Source organism: Nuphar pumila, chromosome 3 (genome assembly GCF_984573655.1).
Source record: "Nuphar pumila chromosome 3, dmNupPumi1.hap1.1, whole genome shotgun sequence".
Lineage (NCBI taxonomy): Eukaryota > Viridiplantae > Streptophyta > Magnoliopsida > Nymphaeales > Nymphaeaceae > Nuphar > Nuphar pumila.
Window position 1 is genome coordinate 41,130,702 of NC_143251.1, and position 24,287 is coordinate 41,154,988.

The following is a 24,287-nucleotide window of genomic DNA, read 5'->3' on the forward strand; positions in this document are numbered from 1 at the left end:
GATTATCAGAATTGAATGCTTCATGGTGAAGAATTTTGGAAAAAAATTTGACGGAAGGGTGGATGTGGTGCACGATAATCCATATATGGATTTGATATTTGATGTCGTAGGACCAGAACTGGGTTTTGGTATGATTCCTAGTGATGTACCAACTAGGGTAGAGGAAGAAACAGCAAACAATACAGCTAGTAGATTTTATGACTTACTTAGAGATGCTGATGAGCCACTTTGGAATGGTTGCGAGAGTCACACTATCTTGTCTGCAACTTTTCAACTATTGAATTTAAAGTTCGAGTATAATTTGAGTCAATCATGTTTTGACTATATGTGCTCTATTATGAAATGTATGTTGCTCAAAAATGAAAAATTACCATAAAATTTCTATCATGAGAAGATTATGATCAACACTCTAAGTAAGAGGTATCAAAAGATAGATGCTTGTCCAAATCACTGCATGTTGTATTTCAAAGATCAAGAAAATAACAGATCATGTCCATCAAGTGGGCATCCTCTATTCAAGCCAAAGACAAGAGACAATGGTAGCACGAGGTCAAAAGAAGTGTCATACAAGTCGCTCCGCTACTTCCCTCTCACCCCTAGATTGTAACGATTGTATATGTCTTTGAGGATAGCTAAACACATAAGATGACATGCAAATAAAGTTTGACATAATGAAGACAAGATCACGCATCCTATTGACGTGAAAGCTTGAAAGTACTTTGATCATACTCATCAGACATTCGCAATGGAATTGAGAAATGTTAGGCTCGATTTATATACAGATGGATGAATTTAATCCATTTGGGGGTAGATCAACTCTATAATCATGTTGTCCAGTATTTGTCACTCCATACAACCTTCCTCTAAGCTTGTGTATGAAGCGTCAAAATCTTTTCTTATCTCTATTGATTCCTAGTCCGACATCTCTGGGTCAAAATCTTAATGTATATTTAAGGTCATTGATTGATGAACTGAAAATACTGTGTGATGACGGTGTTCTCACGTACGATGCACACAAAAAAACAAACTTCAATATGAAGGCTGTTGTTCTATGGAAAATCAGTGACTTTCCTGCATATGGTATGTTATCTGTTTGGAGCACACATGGGAGGTTGACATGTCCGTAGTGCATGAAGGATACAAATTTTTTTAGATTGACGCATGGAAGAAAGTCGTGTTGGTTTGATTGTCACTATCGATTTCTACCCAACGACCATCTGTTCCGACAATAAAGAATATGTTCTGAACATGCATAACTGAAATAGAAGGTTCACCTACACTATTGTCTGGCATAGAGATTTTAAGATGATTGTGATACTTTTCATATGGACTGACAGATGCCTGTAGTCCAACGCCCTTCCTTAGATTTGGGAAGGATCACAATTGGACAAAGAAATCTATATTTTGGGAACTACCATATTGGTCGACCTTATTGATACGATATAATTTGGATGTGATGCATGTGGAGTGTTATCATCGCAAATTTTTTTTACTTTCAAACTGACCTTTGAAATAGTTTTTGAAAATAACTCGCCTCCGTTTTAAAATGCGGGAAAATTCCGTAGAATGGGACTCGCCTGTCGGTATGAGGTTCGACCTTTTCTGCCACCTTTAACAGGGGTAATCGAACCACGGATCAATCTACTGCTTCGCTCTATTCAACTTATCTAAATCATATTCTAATTTCTAAATGCACATAGAATCAGGCATGTGCTATGAACTTTCTGAAAATGCATATTTGAAAACATGATGTTTGCTTTGAATAACTGAAACACTTAGAATAGATATCACATGGAAAATCGTGAATTGGGATTTGAAATGTTCTTCTGAGAAAAGTAAAAATCGGTTTCTGAAGAAATCTTGAGATTTTGTGAAAATTGATTCTGAGAAATGTGAAATAACTTTGAAGAACTTGATTTCTTTGAATTCAAACTTTGAAATTGAAAATATAACTTAGAAAATCGAATTTGGAACTTGGGAAATACTTGAAATATCATTGGCAAATCAATATTTTGAGAAAATTGATTTTTGAATAAGACTTAGAGGATTTTGAGAAAATGAACTTCTTTGAATTGAGATTCGAATTGGAATTGGCAAATGCACGAAATGAATGAATATGGATTTGAGGAATTGAGAAATACTTTTTTGTATTTTTGAGAAATGCAGTGCATTTTGAAGTTAGCCTAAGAGTGTAGGCTGAATGTGGCTAATGTGAAGATCATAAATCTGGGTATCATTCATGTTCTGACTATGGCCATAAATACGAATTCCACCAAGTTTATAAACTTCATAAAAGCTAGTGTGTGTGCCATTCGTGTAGACCATAGTGAATTAATAAAATGTGCATGAATGATACATTCATCAGACATTTAATATTGGCAGAATTAAACTATATGCAATGCATCCTATTCTATGCAGGAAATGTAAATTCTCATTCCAAAGTTAATTTAATTTACATCACTATTGAAATTTAAATACATGAAATTAAAATCTTCAATATACCTGCAAAACTAGAAAGCTTGGTTAGTGAATATATGTTGGCTTTTCTAGGTTTATCCAGTAATATCTAGAAATTACTGGATTTTGCTAGATATAAGCCATTTTGCCATGATTTCCTTAAATAAAAATTATAAAATATGAAATAAGATTGAATAAATATGAAAATGAAATTTGAAATTTCGAAATTGGGGTCAAAATGACCAAAATACCCCTAATAACAAGACTATGGCCTTGAAATCAGGGTTTTTAGAAAGATATTTTGTAAAAATGCAACTTTTAAAATTCAAATAAGAATAAATTGAACTAAGTATGATGTGACATGATAAAAAAATATGAAAATTAGGGTTAGGGAATTCGAAATTGAGGTTAAATGACCAAATTGCCCCCGATAGCAAGACTATGACCTTGAAATCAGGGTTTTTAGGAAATATTTTGGTAAAACTTAGGTTTTATGCACTAAATGAAATCAAATGAACATCAAATTTAACCTAAAGTATCCTAATATGATTATGAATATGATTAAACCCTAAAAATATATGCTTATACACGAAAATCCAAGAATATCACAAATTTTGTGATTTTTGCAGTGTTTTGGAATTCTTCGGGTGCCCTGTTTTGCAATTCAAGCCATTTAAGTATCAAACGGATTCTAAAAATCCTCAAATTGGTACCTGCACTTGTTATAACTCTAATATCAAATTAGAATTATAAAAATATTTTTTTGGCATTAAATTAATCCAAAAATAACATCAAACCCTAAAACTATGCTATTTTTGACCTAGTTCACCAACCAGTCTCAGCCCAAGACCCGAACCAGGGGTCAAAACTCCATGGAAATCTATGAAATTTTACAGAGACTAAATAGACAAGAAAACAGAACTTTTCCTTTTTACAGATATGAAAAATCCTTTAAAACCAGGGAGATCCCCATCTGACAATCCGGACTTGAATATATTGATTTTAACTTTGGTCCTAACTAATACTTTCAATTGAAAATTCCGGGATAAATAGCAGTACTCATTAAAAATATCTGAGATTTTAACAGTGAACAGTTGACAGAAAAATAACAATACTCACTTTATACAGATCATGAATCGGATCTGTAGTTTGGGATTTATAAACAACACAAGTCTGATTAGAGTTTTGGAAAACCCTAACGAGTTTTAAATTGAAAATCAGAGTCTCTGACAGAGGAAAAATAATAAACAGTAATAAAAAATTCTTAAAATTTCACAATAGACAGATCTAATTAATGTGAATCCATGGCACTTTACAGATATAAAATCGGATATAGGGTGAGAAAAATATCATCACATCAAGTTACCTTCTTGATTTTAACAATGATTTTAAAGTTTTAAAAACCCGATTTGATGTCTGATTTTTCTGACAGGGTTCCCGAAGTCCAAAATCTCTGATTTTTTTACAGTAGTTTAATCACATATGCATGCATCACATATAAAAAAATCAGAAATAAAAAACAAGTATTTCAATCCGAAATAGCATGCTTTTTTCTGTTCTAAACTAAAAACACACAGAAATCTAAGAAACTTGAGAAAATATGCATTAACTATTGAAAAACAATAAAATAAACCATAAAACAGTAAATAAAAATTATTTCTATGCTATAGAACGTAAAAAAAACATGAATAAACCATGAAAATAAAATAAAATCAGGGAATCAATGGCTGGAGTTCAATATTACCTTTAAAACATAGATTTAACCCATTAAAAGGGTAAATCATGTATTTTATTGGTTAATAATGCAAAAAATCATGCTCAAATCACTTTTAATGGATTAAAATCTCTGTAAAACACACAAAACAGGGTTAGATCACCTTCTTGGACCGTTCTTGATGGTTCTTGAGGTGAAACAATGGTTGAATCTTCATAGGGAGGGGTGTCCAAGGCTAAATTTAGGTTTAAATAATTAAAAACACTAAATAAAATATTAAAAATTGAAGAAATTATTTACCTTGGAGTTGCAGCATCGGAGGAAGGCTGGAGAGGAGAGAGAAGCTCCAAGAATCCAATAGGAGGTGGCTGGAAAAATCGTCCCCCATGGGGCCTCTTTTTATAGAAAATTTTTTAGGTTAAAAAAAATCAAGTTTTCTAAAATTTTTGGACTCTCTAAGGGGGGCGATTTTGGTGTGAGTTTACCTAACTACCCCTAGCCTAGTTTATCCTAATTATTTCCTAATTAACCCCTAGACTATCCTAGAAATCCCCCAAATGTGATGCCACTTGACATTCTCTACATTTGGTTTTTTTAAAACACTTTTAAAAACCTTTAAAAACACTTTTAAAAACCTTTAAAAACACTAGTTTTAAAAACTAACCTTCAAAATGAGTTTTCAAAATGATTTTTTTTTTTACTCTTCTAAACCCCTAACACTAACCAAGACACTGACTAACCCTAGTCTAGCCCTGACTTACTCGAATATGGCGCCACCCCGAGTGGGCCCTACTTGAGTTTTTCAAAAAGCGATTTTAAAACTTGAAATTGAAGGAGTTTTCAAAAGGACTTTCAAAAGCAAACTTTTAAAATGGAAGTTTTGAAATGGCATGGGGTCCTAACTGGATTAGAAGTCCTCTGGATATGGTGCCAACTGAGTGGGCCTACATCGAGTTTTGAAAATTTTGAAATAAACACTGAAAACAACTTTGAAAAGGGGTTAAAATCAATAATTGAAATTCAAGATTTTTGAAAATAGAGTCTCAAGCGAACTGGAACTCTGGGCTAGAGTCCTGAAATTTTAGGACTCTGAGATTTTGGATTTTAAAAGCCAAATGAAGGAGTTTTTGAAAATATTTTATAAAAAATGGTGAAATAAGTAAAAAAATACTGTCAGGGTTAGACTCCTAACTCAATCAGGACTCTGAAATAGAGTCCTGGATTAACTGGACTCTACAAAATGACCTAATTTTTGAAAACAAATGGAAATAAATAAAAAATAGAGTAAAAATAAACTTCAAAACAGACTCCTGTCTGGACTAGGACTCTGGGACAGAGTCCTGATCGAACTGAAAGTCTAGATTTTTTGGTGTTTTCTGAAAAACAAATGAAATAACTTGTCAAAACATTGAAAACAATAACGAATATTGAAATAAAACAGAGTTCTGATTCAACTGAGACTCTGAGGACAGAGTCCTAATTGAACTGAGACTCTCCAATTTTTGAATTTTTTGAGAAATCAAATGAGAGGATTTTGAAAAACAAGTGAAAACAGGATGAAATTGAAGTTTTGGTTCAGAGTTCTGATCTAATTAGGATTCTGAGAAAGAGTCCTGATTCGATCAGAACTCTAAGAATTTTGGATTTTTTGGTAAGCAAATTTAGAATTTTAAGCAAAGCTTTTGAAAACAAGTGAAAATGAAGTGAGAAAATCAATTTTGGATAGAGTCCTACTTCGATCAGGACCCTGGGGTAGAATCCTGATTTGATCAGGACTCTGAGATAAAACCTCAGAATTTTAAAATTCTTTGATAAAAATGTAATAGTTTTGGTAGATTGAAAGATTTCTGAAAGATTCTCTCAAAATTGAAATCAGGATCAGAGTTCTGATCCAACTAGGATTCTCTGAACAGAGTCCTGCTTTGACTGAAACTCTGAGTTTCCGACTCATTTTGAAAGATTTGATTGAAAATAGATAAAATAGCTGTAAAAGATTAGAGTTCTAATCCGATTAAAACTCTGAAGAAGAGTCCAGATCCGACTGGACTCTTGAAGAAGAGTCCTGATCCAATTAGGACTCTGAAATTTTTGGAGATTTTTGACAATTAAAGGAATCCAGAAGCGACACCACCTAAATGGGTCTCATCTGAGAATTGAAATCAATTGAAATTGAGTTTGAAATGAATCCAGATTGTTTTCTGAGAAAATATTTCGAAATATGAGGTCCTGGGGTTGGAAAATGATAGAATGTTGACTAAAAACCCAGGTTTTGAAATTGATTTTGAAAGAAAAAGTTTTAAAATTCAAATCTGGATTGAATGTTTTGAAAATAGGAGTGCTGGATCTCGAAAATGAGATGTAATGACATGCAATGCTATGTAGTGCAATGAAATGGTATGCCGAATGCATGCAATGACACATGAAATGTGAGCACTGGATAAGAGTGAAAATTTGGGGTGTTTACATGGAGAAAAATGTATTTGATAATGTGTTCAATACGGTAATGAATGTCAAAGGAAAAATGAAGGATAATCTGAAGGCCCGTATGAATTTAAAAGTAATATGTAAAAGACCAGAATTGAAACTCAAAGAGTACAATGACAAAATACTGAAACCAAAGGCAAAGTATGTGCTTAAACCATATCAAGTAAAGCAGGTATGTCAATAGTTGAGACAATTGAGACTTCCAGATGGATACGTTTCTAACATTGTTCGAGTTATGAAGATAGACGAAGAACAATTATATGGGTTGAAGAACCATGATTGTTATGTCAATATTCAACAGTTGATTCCCCTAGCATTCCATGATATGTTAGACAAACCTATATGGGGGGTATTATCTGAGTTGAGTAGATTTTTTAGAACATTGTGCATTGTGAAGATGGACGAGGGACAATTATGCATGCTTCCATAAAGTTATTTTCGATTTGATTATATATCCATGTTCATGAAATTGCATATCATGTTACATTCCATGCATACTTATCATGTACATGCACAATTTATGCATAGTTATAAAATTGATTCATGTAGGACCTTTAAATCTTTACATTTCATGCATATGTCATGTCCATGATAAGATCAAGAGTTATGTAACTGATCCAAATAATATTTTTATTTGTTAGAATATAGTTTGTGGAGGTCACAGTGGTCGAGCACCCAGTGGTCGAGGATTAAGTGAAGGCCGTGATAGCCAGTCTCAACCTTCATCTTTATGTAATGCTTCGATAGGTATATCATTTAAATAATTGTATACTTGATTAGTTTAAATGTGGATTGTTGAATTTCTAACTCATTTTTCTATAGATGTTGTTTCGTCTGCACATGACCCACCTACACCAGCTATTCATACACATCACGAGACAACGCCGGATATAGTGTCTTCTCAGTCTGACACGCGATGACTCATTCAAATAGTATATATCGATAGTCGACTGTAAGTATTTTATTTTCACTTATCAAATACTTATATTATAAATAATGTATATCGATAGTCGATTGTTAATGTGTACCAATTCATGTGCAGTGCGAGGTTCGAGCCACAAGAAGTAATACGAGAAATTAGTCAGTCACTAGTTCAGCATCTTCCAGAACCGGTAGCTCAATGGAAAGAGTACCCGAAGGAAGTGTTGGAAAAATTATGGTCCTTATTCATGGTATACAATCATTTATCATAGCTAATGTGTTTTATATTAATTTTTTTGTTATAGTCATGTATACTAACTTTTTGAAATTATTTGTAGGCTTCGAATCGCTTTAAGACTGCGAAAGAAGAACAAGACGCGAGGCGGGTATGGCAAAAGGTGGCTGCCAGTCGATTTACCGACATGTTGCACAATATGAAGACTACAACAATAAAAGCATCTGGTAGGATAAATGATTCACTGCAGTGGAAGGGCCATGACCCTCTTACTATCAGGTCAGATTATTGGGATGTAATATGCGACAAGTGGGTGGACCATAAATTTTGAAACCGCTCAACAAAGGTTGCACAAAACCGAGCGAAGATGCCCGATGCCCATCTACACATAGGTCGATTTAGGACTTTTGGAAGCCACCAAAAGAAAATGGTAACTCATCAATATATATATATATATATATATATTCAAATTTATAAGTATTATTGCATATTTTTAATTGATTTTTTTATCATTTAACCTTGTAGGCAGCAGAAAAAGGAGGCATTGTGTTTTACAAGAATGTGTTTGTTGAAACACATAAATGTAAAGGCACGAGAGAGTTCATATTTGAGAAGGTGAGAGCAACAATGATATGCATTTATTGTATTAATAAATATTATAATAGACAAGTTACCATGAATTATATTATCATAAACATTGTAATTCTTAATTATTAATCCATACTGTAATAATTACTTTGTAGGAGTCATACGAGTAGCAGATGGTAGAGCGATATGGCGATGACTCCACTCAGCATCTGCCTTTTGATCCTACAACATGGATGACTGCAATCAGTGAACCCAAAAAAGGTTGTGTGTTCGGGTTTGGGAATAATATGAACACCACACCAGTCGTTGCCTCCTCCAGCCAGGGCTCTCAGAGTTCTCCCGCCAGCATTAACTTCCAGCGTCTGATTGACCCTGCTAATTCTTGGGATGGTGTCCGCCAGCTTGTTAATGACACAGTGCGTGACTCTTTACATGAAGTCATTTCCGACGTTATCCATAATGAGTTGTGTAGTTTTTTCGAGACAGAGGAACTTCGTCTGTAGGTGCCTGTCAGGTATGAAAGTTTCATGTCATTTGTTTCATGTTGTTAGATTTCAAGCTAGTATATGCATGATTTCATCATATATGAGCATAATTTCATCACTATAAAAGTTTTTTGACTGCCTTATAACACATATATGCATGATTGAATCACTATGAAAGTTTTTTGACAACCTTAGAACACATATATAAGCATGATTTCATCATTATGAAATTGTTTGACTGAGTTATAACACATATATGCATGATTGAATCACTATGAAAGTTTTTTGACAACCTTAGAATACATATAAGCATGATTTCATCACTATGAAAGTTTTTTGACTGCTTTATAACACATATATGCATGATTGAATCACTCTGAAAGTTTTTTGACAGCCTTAGAGCACATATAAGCATGATTTCATCACTATGAAAGTTTTTTGACTGCCTTATAACACATATATGCATGATTGAATCACTATGAAAGTTTTTTGATAACCTTAGAACACTTATGAGCATGATTTCATCACTATGAAAGTTTTTTGACTGCCTTATAACACATATATGCATAATTGAATCACTATGAAAGTTTTTTGACAACCTTAGAACACATATAAGCATGATTTCATCACTATGAAAGTTTTTTGACAACCTTAGAACACATATATGCATGATTAAATCATTATGAAAGTTTTTTGACAACCTTAGAACACATATATAACCATGATTTCATCATTATGAAATTGTTTGACTGCCTTATAACACATATATGCATGATTAAATCACTATGAATGTTTTTTGACAACCTTAGAACACATATGAGCATGATTTCATCACTATGAAAGTTTTTTTATTGCCTTATAACACATATATGCATGATTGAATCACTATGAAAGCTTTTTGACAACCTTAGAACAAATATAAGCATGATTTCATCACTATGAATTTTTTTTGATAACCTTATAACACATATATGCAGGATTGAATCACTATGAAAGTTTTTTGACAACCATAGAACACATATATAAGCATGATTTCATCACTATGAAATTGTTTGACTGCTTTATGACACACATATGCATGATTGAATCACTTTGAAAGTTTTTTGACAATCTTAGAACACATATGAGCATGATTTCATCACTATGAAAGTTTTTTGAATGCCTTATAACACATATATGCATGACTGAATCACTATGAAAGTTTTTTGACAACCTTAGAACACATATAAGCATGATTTCATCACTATAAATTTTTTTTGACAACTTTATAACACATATATGCAAGATTGAATCACTATGAAAGTTTTTTGACAACCTTAAAACACATATATAAGCATGATTTCATCACTATGAAATTGTTTGACTGCCTTATAACACATATATGTATGATTGAATCACTCTAAAAGTTTTTTGACAACCTTAGAACACATATATAAGCATGATTTCATCACTATGAAATTGTTTGACTACCTTATAAAACATATATGCATGATTGAATCACTATGAAAGTTTTTTGACAACCATAGAACACATATATAAGCATGATTTCATCGCTATGAAATTGTTTGACTGCCTTATAACACATATGCATGATTGAATCACTCTGAAAGTTTTTTGACAACCTTAGAACACATATGAGCATGATTTCATCACTATGAAAGTTTTTTGAATGCCTTATAACACATATATGCATGATTGAATAACTATGAAAGTTTTTTGACAACCTTAGAACACATATAAGCATGATTTCATCACTATGAAAGTTTTTTGAATGCCTTATAACACATACATGCATGATTGTGATACATAACAAATTTATTTGACAGCCTTATAAACCATATATGCATGCTTGAATTAGTATGACATTTTTTTGGCAACCTTAGAACATATATCTGCATGATTGGATCACTATAAAAAAATTTTGTCAGCCTTAGAACACATCTGAATTCTGTTAATGTCCTTCACTTTATTGCTAGTCTATGTGTCATTCATCCATGTTACTTTGATTACCTTAGATTAGGTGCATTGCATATAATTTATTTTATTATATTTTGTTTATCAATACTAACCTTTCGGTTCTCTTATAGGATGCTGGAGATAATCATCGTAGAGGAGCTGATGAAGGCATGTATGAAGGGGGAGATCGAGACAATGAAGGGGATGATGCTTCAAATTTTGGCGATGATTAGATTTATATGTTGAATTTATTGCACCTTCTTATTGTTTCAAACAAAACTCTTTGTATATGTTCACTTGTAAATAATTAGAACTTGACGAATATTATAGTGGATTGATAATTTTTTTCCTCTTGTAACTTGTGTTAAATTTGTTTCACCTGCTTTGTATATATATTTTTTATGTGTACTTTGTTTTTTATACACATGTTATATAAATTATATAACAACATTTTTTTTCTCAATATTTATATTTCAAACAAATTTTTTATCTTTTTTTAAAAAATTTATGACAGATTAGAGACGGAATATTCATCGCTAATATCCATCTCAAATTTAGCGACAGATTAGGGATGAATATTTATCTATCTTAAAAACTGAATCAGTCGATGTTTTGTGGCAGAATATAATCTATCGCAAATCCGTCGATAAACTGACAACGAAATTTAGCAACAGATTATCGACGGATATGTATCTGTCACGAAACCAAATCAATTATTATTTTGCAATGGATCATGACATTCAGTAATCCATCATGAATTAGCGACATATCAGTTCTATTGCTAATTAGCGACCAAGAATTTGTGACAGACTCTATCCATCGCTAAGCCGTCACTAAACAGTTCAATAATGGATTTATCATGGATTAGCGTTGGATAACGTCCATCGCTAATCCGCAGAATTCTTGTAGTGTATATGCAAATTTTCTCTCAAATATGTGATTACTTTTCTCAGAACAATCTCTATTATTAGATGTGTATCTCTCCAATCTGATGTAAAAAACTTAACGTTTTTATAATCATTAAAAAGTTTAAACATAGGCCTGTAACTTTTTTGTTTTAAGTTAAAACTGAAAACCCCTCTAAGGTTCCCATTTCTGTATTCTAAAACTAGAATATAAGCATGCTTTGTAAACTGAAATAGGTGGGGCTACTCCTTTTATTTCTATTATATGCTAATTTATAGTTAAATACATAAAAAATTTGAGAAAAATAAAAAAAATAGATAGTTCAACACGTTAGCTTTCCAATACCACCATGATCTGATAAGCGGTTGGGGTGAAACATCCTTTGAAAGATAGACTGTTTAGTTGTTCCAGTCTGCAGAGCATGCTTCTATTATGATTTTGAAGCTAAAAAATGAAAATCTTAAAAGGGTTTTTAGCTCTGACTCAAAACATAAAATTAGACGCATATGTCTAAGCTTTTCAATGACTATAAAAATGCAGGTTTTCGATTTCGGAGCAAAGAGATATAAACTTGAGAACAAAGACTATTTTGCAAAAAATATAATTATAATTTTTGCATATATTTTTTATGATTTTCTCTTATATATATGTGAAGATCCTCCTATATATGCAATTTTCCTCCTATATAAGAGATTTTTCTCCTAAATATGCAATTTTTGTATATATTTTTTGCAATTTCCTCTTAAATATATGTATAATTCCTTTTATATATGCAAATTTTCTCTTATATATGCAATTTTTCTCTTAAACATGCAATTTTTGCATATATTTTATGTGATTTTTTCTTAAATATATGAAGACTTTCTCCTTTATATGATATTTTACTCCTAAACATGAGATTTCTATATATATTTTTTGCGATTTTCTCTTAAATATATGTAGAGTTTCTCCTATATATACAATTTTTCTCCTAAACATGCACTTTTTGCATATATTTTCTGTGATTTTCTCTTAAACATATTTAGAGTTTCTCATATATATGTGATTTTCCTCCTAAATATGCAAATTTTACATATATTTTATGCAATTTTCTCTTAAATATATATAGAGTTCCTCCTATATAAGCGATTTTGCTAACATATATATGATTTTCTTTTAAATATATACGATTTTCTCCTAAATATCTATAAAGTTTTTCTTATATATGTAATTTTTTATTCATGAAAATAAAATATATTTAGGAAGAAAATCATATATAAAGGAGAAAATTCACATCTATTTAAGAGAAAATCATATGTAAAGGAGAAAATTCACATATATTTAAGAGAAAAATCATATATATATATAAGAAAAAAATATTATATATTTAAGAAAAAATCATATATTTAAGACAAAAATCACATATATAAAAGGAAATCACATATATAAGAGGAACTCTATATATATTTAAGAAGAAATTACAATATTTTTTGCAGAACAATGTCTGTTCTCAGGTCTGTATATCTTTGCTCCAATTTTGAAAACATGTGCTTTTATAGTTATTTGAAAGATGATACATAAGCCTATAACTTACTTATTTTGAGTCAGAGCCGAAAATTCTTTTAGAGTTCCATTTTTTATCTCTAAAACCAAAATAAAAGCATGCTCTGTCGACTTAAACAATCGAATAATTTATCTTTCATAAAACATTTTTTCCCAACCGCTTATCAGATCAAGGTGATATTAGTGTCGTTGAAAAGCTAACATCTTGATCTATATCTGTGTTTTTTTATTTTTCTTGATTTTCAGTGCAAGTGGTTGAAAAATAGCATAGAATAAACAAAAAATAAGCAATCACGCACGTTCCAGTCTGCAAAACATGCTTATATTCCTGTTTTAGAATACAAAAATGAGAACCCTAGAAAGGTTTTCGTTTCTAACTCAAAATATAAAAGTTACAAGCTTATATCTTAGTCTTTCAATTACTATAAAAACATAACTTTTTGATGTTAGATCAGAGATATATAGATCTGAAAACAAAAACTGTTCTACATAAAACAATCATATATTTGAGAGAAAATTTGCATATATTTAAAAAATTGTATGTGCGAAGGTAAAAAGTTTTTTTTTAAATCAAATATTTACGATTTTGAACATGAGGATAATAGCCAAAATTATAAAATATTTCAAAAAATGCATCATATTTGTCGTACAATACATTCATTTTCTGAATGATTTACCTAGTTGCTACGAAGGAATGTCAAACTCACATAACCTTAATTATCTTACCATGGTGACAAAGCACTAGCTTTGCATATCAATGGTAACTAAGACAACCTCCACAAGCCAACTAAGGCTTTGTTTGGAAAGTGATAGTCTCATGGAATTTATGCATTTGAGAAAGTGGTGGTTCTCAAATCATGAATCAGGTAACTACCAAATCTACTCTTTAGTACAAATATAAAAGGGAGACAGTCTCGCTTCTTTTCCTAAATGCATAAAACTCCTGTCACAGTTACCAGTTTCCAAATACCCACCACCAAAGCAGTTTCACCATGTATCTACCAAATGCATAAACTCAAACTCTCATCGCAGCTGCTAGTTTCCAAACGGAGCCTAATAATGCCCACAAATTAGTGATGCACTAAGCTTGCCCAGGATGCTCGCAGGGGGTTCAAATGCGTGATGTCGTGAAAAGATCAGGTGCAATATGATTGCACAAATATTTATACATTAAACACCCGATCACCCTCTATCTTGGGGACAAAACCTGTCAAGTGTGGGACCCAAGACCTGATGAAGGGCTATTAGATGCTTAATGCGCAATTTTTGTGCAATCATATTGCACCCTATCCGGACTCTGTGATGTCACGCCTCTAGTAACGTGGGATTTGGCATTTCTTGACTGCGTGCCTGCAAGAAAAATGGTTGCCTTAGTTGACTCCATTACAGAAGGTCGCTGCCTATCAACCTCAATGAAGGCCCACATGTACGAGTTTGACCAAACCTGAAAATACAAGGTGGAGGAGAGGATGCTAATGATGTGCCTTGAGGCACGTAGCAAAAACGAAAGCAAGCATAAACACACGGTTATGTGGTTCAGCCATCAGTGGCCTACATCCACGAAAGGAGCCCTCTTTTATTCTCTTATTTCTCAGTCATACGAATGTAAGTTACAGGGAATAGATTTTAAAGAAGAAGGAAGAGGCCTGCAGAGGAAGCGATAACTGTGCCAACGAAGGGTTGTTGCGGAAATCCAGGGTCTGGAGAGGGAAACTTGATCCCTGGAGAAAGAATATCGGAGGGCCCCAATATGCGTCGAATCTCAACACTCCCCCTCAAGTGGGGTGTATATGTCAAAGTATCCCCACTTGCTAATACAATATTGGAACTGAGTTGGGTTTGTTCCTTTAGTGAGAGCATCCGCTAGTTGTTCGGAACCTTTGAGGAACGACGTCTGAATTTCTCTGTTGGTTACTTTTTCTCTGACGAAGTGGCAGTCAATTTCTATGTGCTTGGTCCTTTCGTGAAAGATTGGATTCACGACTATATATATAGCAGCTTTGTTATCACAATATAGCTGCATCAGTTCCGGGTGATCCACTCCCATTTCTTGGAGTATACTCTTAATCCAGATCAGTTCCCCGGTGGTGGATGCCATGGCACGATATTTGGCCTCCGCGCTCGACCTTGCGACGACATTTTGCTTCTTGCTTCTCTAAGCAACGATGTTGCCTCCGACAAAGATACAGTATCCCGTGGTTGATATCCTATCATCGGAATCTCCTGCCCAGTCGACGTCTGAGTATCCTTCTATCTTTATGTGACTATTTCTTGTGAGCAGGATACCTTGTCCTGGCGCCTTCTTGATGTACCTTAACACTCTGTCCACAGCCTGCATGTGTGATACTTTGGAGTCATGCATATACTTGCTTAGAGTGCTAACGGTGTAGGATATGTTGGGGTGAATGACCGTGAGGTAGATGAGCTTCCCAATCAGACGATGATACATGTCTTTGTCTATGGATGGCTCTTCAACACCATTGGTGATTCTAACGTTGGGATCAATAGGGGTGTTAGCGGGGTTTGATCCCAGTTTCCCAATCTCTGTGAGAATCTCGATAGCATACTTCCTTTGGGACAAGAACATCCCCCTCTTTGAATAAGCTACTTCTATTCTGAGAAAGTACCTTAGCTTACCGAGATCTTTGATGTCGAACACTTTGTTCAGGTAGTTCTTTAGATCCTGTATGAGGTCGGTGTTGTTCCCTGTTATGATGATGTCGTCCACGTATACCAGAAGGAGGGTGGTGTCTTCACCTTCCCTTTTGATGAACATGGAGTGGTCGGCTTGACTGCTTTGGAACCCTTTGTTTTTTAAGGAATAACTAAGCTTGGCATACCAGACTCTAGGAGATTGCTTTAGGCCGTATATGGCCTTCTTTAGCTTACATACCGAGTTTGTATGTGGACTAGGATATCCTGGAGGTAGTTGCATGTAGACTTCCTCCTTTAGTTTGCCTTGAAGAAAGGCGTTCTTTACGTCCAGTTGGTGAAGCCCTCAGTCACAGTTGCATGCTATCGAGAGAAGGATGCATACAGTGTTCATCTTTGCTAATGGTGCGAAGGTCTCGTGATAGTCTATCCCTTGGGTTTGAGTTTACCCCTTTGCCACGAGTCTGACCTTATATCTCTCGATGTCCCCATTGTTCTTGTATTTGATTTTTTATGTCCATCTGCATCTGACCGCCTTGAGGTTCTTGGGGAGATCAGATATTTCCCATGTTTGGTTCTGCTTCAGAGCCTTTAATTCCTCCTCCATGGCCTGAACCCAAAGTTTGTTCCTTTTGGCTTCTTCATATGTCTCCAGTTCTCTTTCTTTGCTAATTTTGCAAAGGTATGTCCTGTATGTTGATCCCATGTTGTAGTAGTTGATTTGCTCACTGATGGAATAAGAGGTGTGGGTCACATAGTCTTCAAACCTAGGAGGGGGATGAGAGATGCGTTCTGACCTTCTCAACATTACTATCTCTTGACTGCTTGTTTCAGGGATAGACTCTTATGTGTGATTATGGATCTCATTAATGGTCGATGGAATCCGCGTTTCCTAAACAATGGTATGATGGTTGTTGTCATTGGTAGTCCAGATCTCCCCCTAACTGTTAACATTCTGCTCGGTACTTGAGAAATAGGGCATCTCTTCATTGAAGCTTACATCCCTCGATATGTAGAGATGCTTAGTGTCATAGTTGTAACACTTGTATCCCTTTTTCGAAGAGGAATACCATAAGAACAAGCATTTGGTGGCTCTTTTGCTCAGTTTGTCCCTTTTGTGGGGAGAGATCCACACGTAGACAATACATCTGAACGTTCTTAGACGTTCGATGTTGATCTTTCTCCCTTTAAGCTTTTCGAGTGGGGATTGATTTTGGAGCCATTTTCGGGGCAGCCGATTGATAAGGTAGCAGGTCGTGGCAATGGCGTCGCTCCAAAACTTCTTCGGCATGTTTGTTTGAAACATAATGGCTCGAGTGACCTCTAGGAGGTGCCAGTTTTTCCTTTCGGCAACTCCGTTCTGTTGAGAAGTGTCAACACACGTGGTTTGATGGTCTATTCCTTGATCTCTGTAGAAATTCACGAAGGCGTGATTAGTGTATTCCGTCCCATTGTCGGTTTGAATGGATTTAAGCCTATTTCTGAATTGATTTTCGATCATTGTGCAGAAGCCTTTGAAATTAGAGAACACCTCATCTTTGGATTATATATCCATGTGGTTTTTGAAAAATCATCAATGAAGGAAACAAACTACTTAAAGTTCCATATTGGCTTTGCAGGAGCTAGTCCCTAGACATCTGAGTGCACTAGATCAAACTCAGAAGTGGAGTAACTTTCAGACTTAGAATAGTGAGTGCGGGTGAGTTTGGCAAGATGACATACATCACACGCATTTACATCAAATTCAAGTTCAGAAAAAAAAGAATTAAGGGTTTGGCTGGATGGATGTCCAAACCTGTGGTGCCAGTGTCTCCCTTCATCGTTCCGTGTAATCATAGCTTTTGGGCTTTGTCGGATTTGATACAGACCGTTGACTCACCTTCCTTCACCAATCTTCTTCCCCGTTATCAGATTCTGAAATTTCACGTTAGATAAAAAAATACAACTTTGCAGTTGAGTTCATCAATGATTGTACCCACAGAGAGCAGATTAGAGGTTAAATCGAGGACAAGAAGAGCTCTACTAGGAATGAGCGAATTAAAGAATGAGGTGTAGCCGGTTCCTTTGAGATTCATAAGGGACCCACTGGCTGTGGATATGGGCCCCTCTTTGCTTTTATGTTTCATACTCAGGTTGCCCTCATCGTTTGTCATGTGATGTGTAGCTCCTGAGTCTGCAATCCAAGATTTACCTTTGAGGTGAAAGGGTTTGAACATACCTGAGTCATGCTGGCTCTTGGTGTTGTGGGCAGGGATTGCCATTCCAGCAGTCTTCTTTGTTTCTAATGGTTTGTAGAGACCGCAACCTTTGAGGAGATCGATCATAACTTCAACCGTCAGAGGGGTGTCGACCAAGTAAACCTGATGACGTCTGGGATCGTGTTCGGTCTTACTACTGTGAGTATGGTCGTGTCTGTCGTGCAAGAACCAACATGTTTCTTGGGAGTGACCAGGTTTCTTGCAGTGGGAGCATCGAGACCTCCTTGGTTTGTCACGACTAAACTGAGTGGGTTCGGTCTTGTTTCCTCTGTGTTGGGTTTGTCCGAATTTGGAGTCAGTTAGGAATGTTGATTTCTCGTTCCTATCTTCAACGCTGCTAGTAGGGTTCATAACTTTGTGACACACTTCCTCTCTCATTATTATTGTGCATACAGAGTTTAGGGATGGCAGGTCGTGAGACATGAGCATTTGGCTCCTCAGGTTCTTGTAATCTGGATCGAGGACAACGAGGATCTAAAAGATCCTCTATTGTTCTCGTAATTTGGCTATATCTCTGGGATCATTCGAGATGGTCTGGTAGGAGTCCAATTCATCCCAGAGACTCCTTATATGTTTGAGAAATTTGTTGAACGGTCCTTCCGACTTCTTCGCCTCACGGATTTCTTGTGACAGTTGGTACATGCGAGCGATGTTGTATTTCACTCCATAGAGTTTGTTGGCAGCGTTCCATATGTCCGCTGTCATTTGAGGAATAGGAACCCATCGGCGATACACGGTTCCATGGAGTTTAGAAGCCAGGACATCACCAAATGATTGTAGGATTCCCATTCTTGGTATTTGGGATCGGTAATCTCTGACTTGGGTTTTTTCCCGTTCACAAATCCGAGCTTGGATTTTCCACTCAGATACAGAGTGGCAGCTTTCGACCATGACAAATAATTGGTTTCGTTTAGAAGGATGCTGGTGATTCTCAGGTTAGGGGTTACCTGTTCATGAATGACTACCCGTTGTGTGAGAGCCTCTGCATTTGATGAGCCTACACCGCTTCTTTGGCTGTCAACCATGACTGAGGGAGCCCACAGGTGAGTGCCTGGATATCCTTTGTGAGCCTGCTTTGATACCATGAAGACACAAGGTGGAGGAGAGGATGCTAATGATGTGCCTTGAGACATGTAGCAGAAACGAAAGCAAGCATAAACACACGGTTACGTGGTTCAGCCATTAGTGGCCTACATCCACGAAAGGAGCCCTCTTTTATTCTCTTATTTATCAGTCATACGAATGTAAGTTACAGGGAATAGATTTTAAAAAAGAAGGAAAGATTTTAAAGAAGAAGGAAGAGGCCCGCAGAGGAAGCGATAACTGTGCCAGCGAAGGGTTGTTGCGGAAATCCAGGGTTTGGAGAGGGAAATTCGATCCCTAGAGAGAGAATATCGGATGGCCCCGATATGCGCCGAATCTCAACAAAACCTAACAGAGCTAATCACAGTCCAAAACAAGTCCTATCTTATCTAATGAATGATAGAACCCCTAGTCCCTGTATTCGCCAGTGGGTAGGGGACCTCAAGGGTTTTACCAACAGGAGGCCAACCAATATGCGGTCGGTGGTGATTTGTTCGAGCAGGAAGATGGGAGGATTTTCCATTGATTATCTAAAAAAAAATAAGAACCCCTAGACCTATAATTGCTAGGGACGCTTGGGTGGGATTTTTTTTATTTTTATTTTTGCGGGGGTTAGGCATACATCTACCAGTTATACAACTATACCATAGGGTTTTGAACCTGCAACGTCCCAACACAAAGTGACCTGCACTAGCTGATCCTACCAGACAAGCGGAGCCACCTTTGGGTGGGATCTTGTTGGATTTTAGATAATCAGATTCAGACTAGCGTGCGTAGCGCTTATACTGAACCCAAATCCTATTATAATATATACTTTATAGCTAGGTCCAACTTCATATACACATAATTGAGTTGGATATTGTCAAACCTTAAATCAGATCTGGATTTGGTTTCAGACTCAGATGCGAGATTGCCTACAACAGAATCCGAGCCCCACATAGCATTTGAATCTAGTTTTGCTTACTGAATCTGACTGGATGGACTAAGATCCAGGCAGATACCTGACCCGAATCCAAACCGTTTATGTTCCTTCTAATTGCCTTGATCAATGCAAGAAATTCAAGCCATGATGTTAACCCTTTGGAAATTTCAAGTGGACGTCCCACTTGGGTCCACCCTAAACTAAAAGTCAAATGAAATATCAGAGATGGGAAGAGTTAGTCGCTGACCTAGTCAATCTGTTTGACTTGGCCCAGCATTAAGTGGGTCAGGGTTGGTCCAAGGCCTTTTAATATACTGATCAAAGTTTAGTTGGGTTCCTTTTCCGTCTTCCTTTTATCTTTTTCTAATTGCAAGACAAAGGCAGACAAGACCCAAGGAGTTTGGCATAGTGGGATGAGCCTAGACCGTTTGACGGGCAGTCTAGGGTTCAACTCCCATGGGCGTCACCCCGTGCGTAAGCCGGAGCTTGGCGACTCCCTGGGGTCAAGGGGTAAGCCCTTGTAGTGTTACGCCTACGTGGTAAGAGAACATAAGTATGCCAAGCTGAGCAAGCATGGCTAGGTCTCTGCGCATGGGGCGGTTTCTCTGAGGAAGGCAGACATGGGCACCAGCAGGAGTACCCATTGTTGATTGTCGACAATAATGACAAAAAAAAAACAACAACGAGGTGGTATCCCATGTGGTAAGTGGGGTCCTGTGTCAAGCTGAAGGCCTGGGATCGAATCACTCTGCCACACGGGGCGACTGTAGTTTTGGTAGGGTCAGCCTAACCCCAGCTTGCCTTTCTCAAAAAAAAAAAAAGACAATGATGACCAAAAAAATCAGAAGTTTATTTAAGAAATTAAATTAACATCTCCATATTTCAAATTATTGTTAACATATAAAACCATATGTGATTAAAGTTTTTTTTTTATATAGTCTAGCTGGGGTTAGGCATAGACCCCTACCAGTTATACAACAATATCATTGAGATTTGAACTTGCAACGTCTCAACACAAGGTACTAACAATCGGAGCCCCCGTTGGTGTGATTAAAGATTATATTAAGATGCATTTGTACTGGATATTTGTTTTGAAAATAGCGTGCTTTTGAACACAATGTTAATGTGATAAAAAAACAATTTTCCTAGTTTTTTATATTATTCACATTTGTATTTATATTATATATTATATATTTATATATACCAATATTTTCCTAAAATCTTGGCAAGAGAATCTTTTTATTTTCACAATACTGTATGATCTAAGTCCCATCCCACTACGCCAAACCCCGGGGTCTTTGTCCCAAGTAACATGTGGGTTGGGTAACCAAAACTCAAAACCATACCAAATCCGCTTTTTTACATGTAAACGGATTCGGATATTCATCAAATTTAGATTTTACTCGGATTCGGTAGCAAAAGCTCAAAACCATATTTGCATCCAATTATACCAAATGCAACTAAATGGAATCAAATACGGTCAGATAATGGATAAAATCAAAACCACATATCTTGATAAACTTTATGTGAAAAATGTCTGTATAAATAAATTTTTAAGGAAATGCATAAAAACTAAATAAAAAAACAGCAGAATTGGGTTTCTCCTCCCACGGGAGAGACAGAGAGGTGAGCTCATGAAGTAGAAGCTTCCGCAGAGCTACTGTCCCGAAAAACAAAAAAAAATCCAAAATTAAAACCACAATTTTTTTATGTAAAAACAAAAAAAAGATATTATGTTATAGAATTTGGTTAATTATATTTTTTATAGCTTTTTTTAGGACCCAGGTACGGTTTTCAGTATGGTAGGTCTAGTTGGACCCCGGTCAGAACCCGTACCATACCAGCACTTTAAAGTTGGATCCAGGTCCTGACCCACTGAAGACTGGGGAAGTTTCTACCCATTGACACCCCAACTTTGACATACCTGAACCCGACCCATTCACTGTCAGGTTAGCCCCCATTTTTATCAAGCTTTCATGCTGCACAAGCTGCTAGTTCAATTTCGGGTCGGTTACCTGATCCGATCTATACGCACCCACCCTTCGACCATGTCACAGAGACACGTGATCACAACGGTGTGTGACATGGCTTCGACTTGCAAGTTCGAGAATTCTTTTTGAAAAAAAAGGACATGAAAATAAATTTATTTATTTATTTAAGCAATAAAAAACAATATTTTAATGTTTAAAAAGAAACATTAAAAATATTGCCACTACGTGTCCAATTGTCATTGCAGTGTCATAAGGACACGCTGGCCTTCGACCAACTTCCGGTTGGTTACCCGATCCAATCTATACGCACCCACCCTTAGACCTTGTCACAGAGACACGTAATCACAAGGGTGTGTAACATGGCTTAGACTTGCAAGCTCGATAATTTTTTTTTTTTGAAAAAAGGACATGAAAATGAAATTTTTTAATTATGTAAGCAATAAAAACTAATACTTTGTGATGATATTTTAACGTTTAAAAAGGAGCAGTAAAATATTGCAACTACGTGTCATATCCGTATCCAAGTGTCGTCTCCGTATCATAATGACACCTTGTCTAACTTTCGTGTCCCTGTGACATTATTCGATACTCTTGGCCGACTCCGGTGGTCGACAAGTCAAACCATCGCTTTCTTCAAAACCGAAGGGAAAAAAAAAAGGAAGAGAACGAAGGTCACCCAACCCGAGTCCCGTCAACTAAGAGACCCATGTTTGTCCCATTTCCAAAAAAAAAAAGAAACAAAACGATAAAAGACAGGATGGTCCCACGTGCCAGTTCGCAAGTACGACGGGGCCACCCTCTGCCGCTATCTAGATCGCACGTACCGAAACGTCACGAGTTTCCCATCTCTGGCAGATCGTACGGCGGCGATGGGGCTCGTCTTGACATGAGCATTCTGTCATACAGCGCACCACGATCTTCCGGTTGTTATCCCTCCACGTGTTCTTGTACTATTGGCCGTCGCAGGAGAACATTAAATTGACGCTGCCGATAGAAAAGGGTCCGCATTCAATGGAGGGCCACGTCAACCTCCACCTACCGACATAGTTACAGAAAGGGCCACGAGGGAACCCTAAATTACGTAACTGCCCCCACGACATCCCAATAGTTTTCCAACTTCCCACTACTAAAACATTCATAAGAAATTAATTTCCACTATCGAAATTGATTTCCACGATCTCATGTTTGGATCTGGATGTAAACGGTTCGGTAGGAATGGCAGTGGACCCGGGCGAGGGTGGGGACGGTGGACAAGGTTTCCACCCTCATCCTGTCTTAAAATCAGGACCTCCATCCCCGGACCAAACGGAGCGAGACAGGATAAAAAGGAAAGACCTTTCATTGGAATGAGCATAAATTTCTAAGAAATCTTGTCAGCTAAGCTTCCCATGAAAATGCTCAGAGCGGGGGAGGCATGAAAAGAGTTGCATATAAAAATTTGTTAGCCGTGGAAAAAATTGCAGCCCACTTGCACCAGCATGGCACTGTCCTACCATAATAATTATTTGATGTTTATTTTACTCATGATAGATAACTATTGTAAGATTTTTATTTTTAAAAGTATTTTATTTATATTTTCTTATAAAAAATAATTTTTTATTTTTAATTTATTTTTTATTGTCAAGATTTTACCAAAAAACATGCCATTTATGAAAATTTTCAAAAATCTCCCGAGTTTTTAACTTCCGAGATTTTGGCGTTTTTAACTTTTGTCAATTTAATCAAGACACTTCAGTTTATGAAAGAGGTGGCGCCAATAGAATTTGAACCTAGACCACCTGGCTAGCAGCCTAAGTCCCATCCCACTACGCCAAACCCTTTTGGAGCTTATGCTGGTTTTAGAAGTTGCTTTTACACGTAATACAAACAGCTTACTTTTTACAGGAACCAAACAGTCATCGAAACCAAGGAACAGGACAAATCCTTCTTTCCACTAAATCCAAGTTGACATTCAATGACAGCCCAATAATAAAACAAACAGGTACTTGCTGCAAAAATTTGTCAAAAAACTTTTGCCAAAGAGCACGAAACTACCCCCTCCCCAATAAAGACAAGAGAAGCAATGAGCCTTTTTCACTCACTAGGCATCCAAA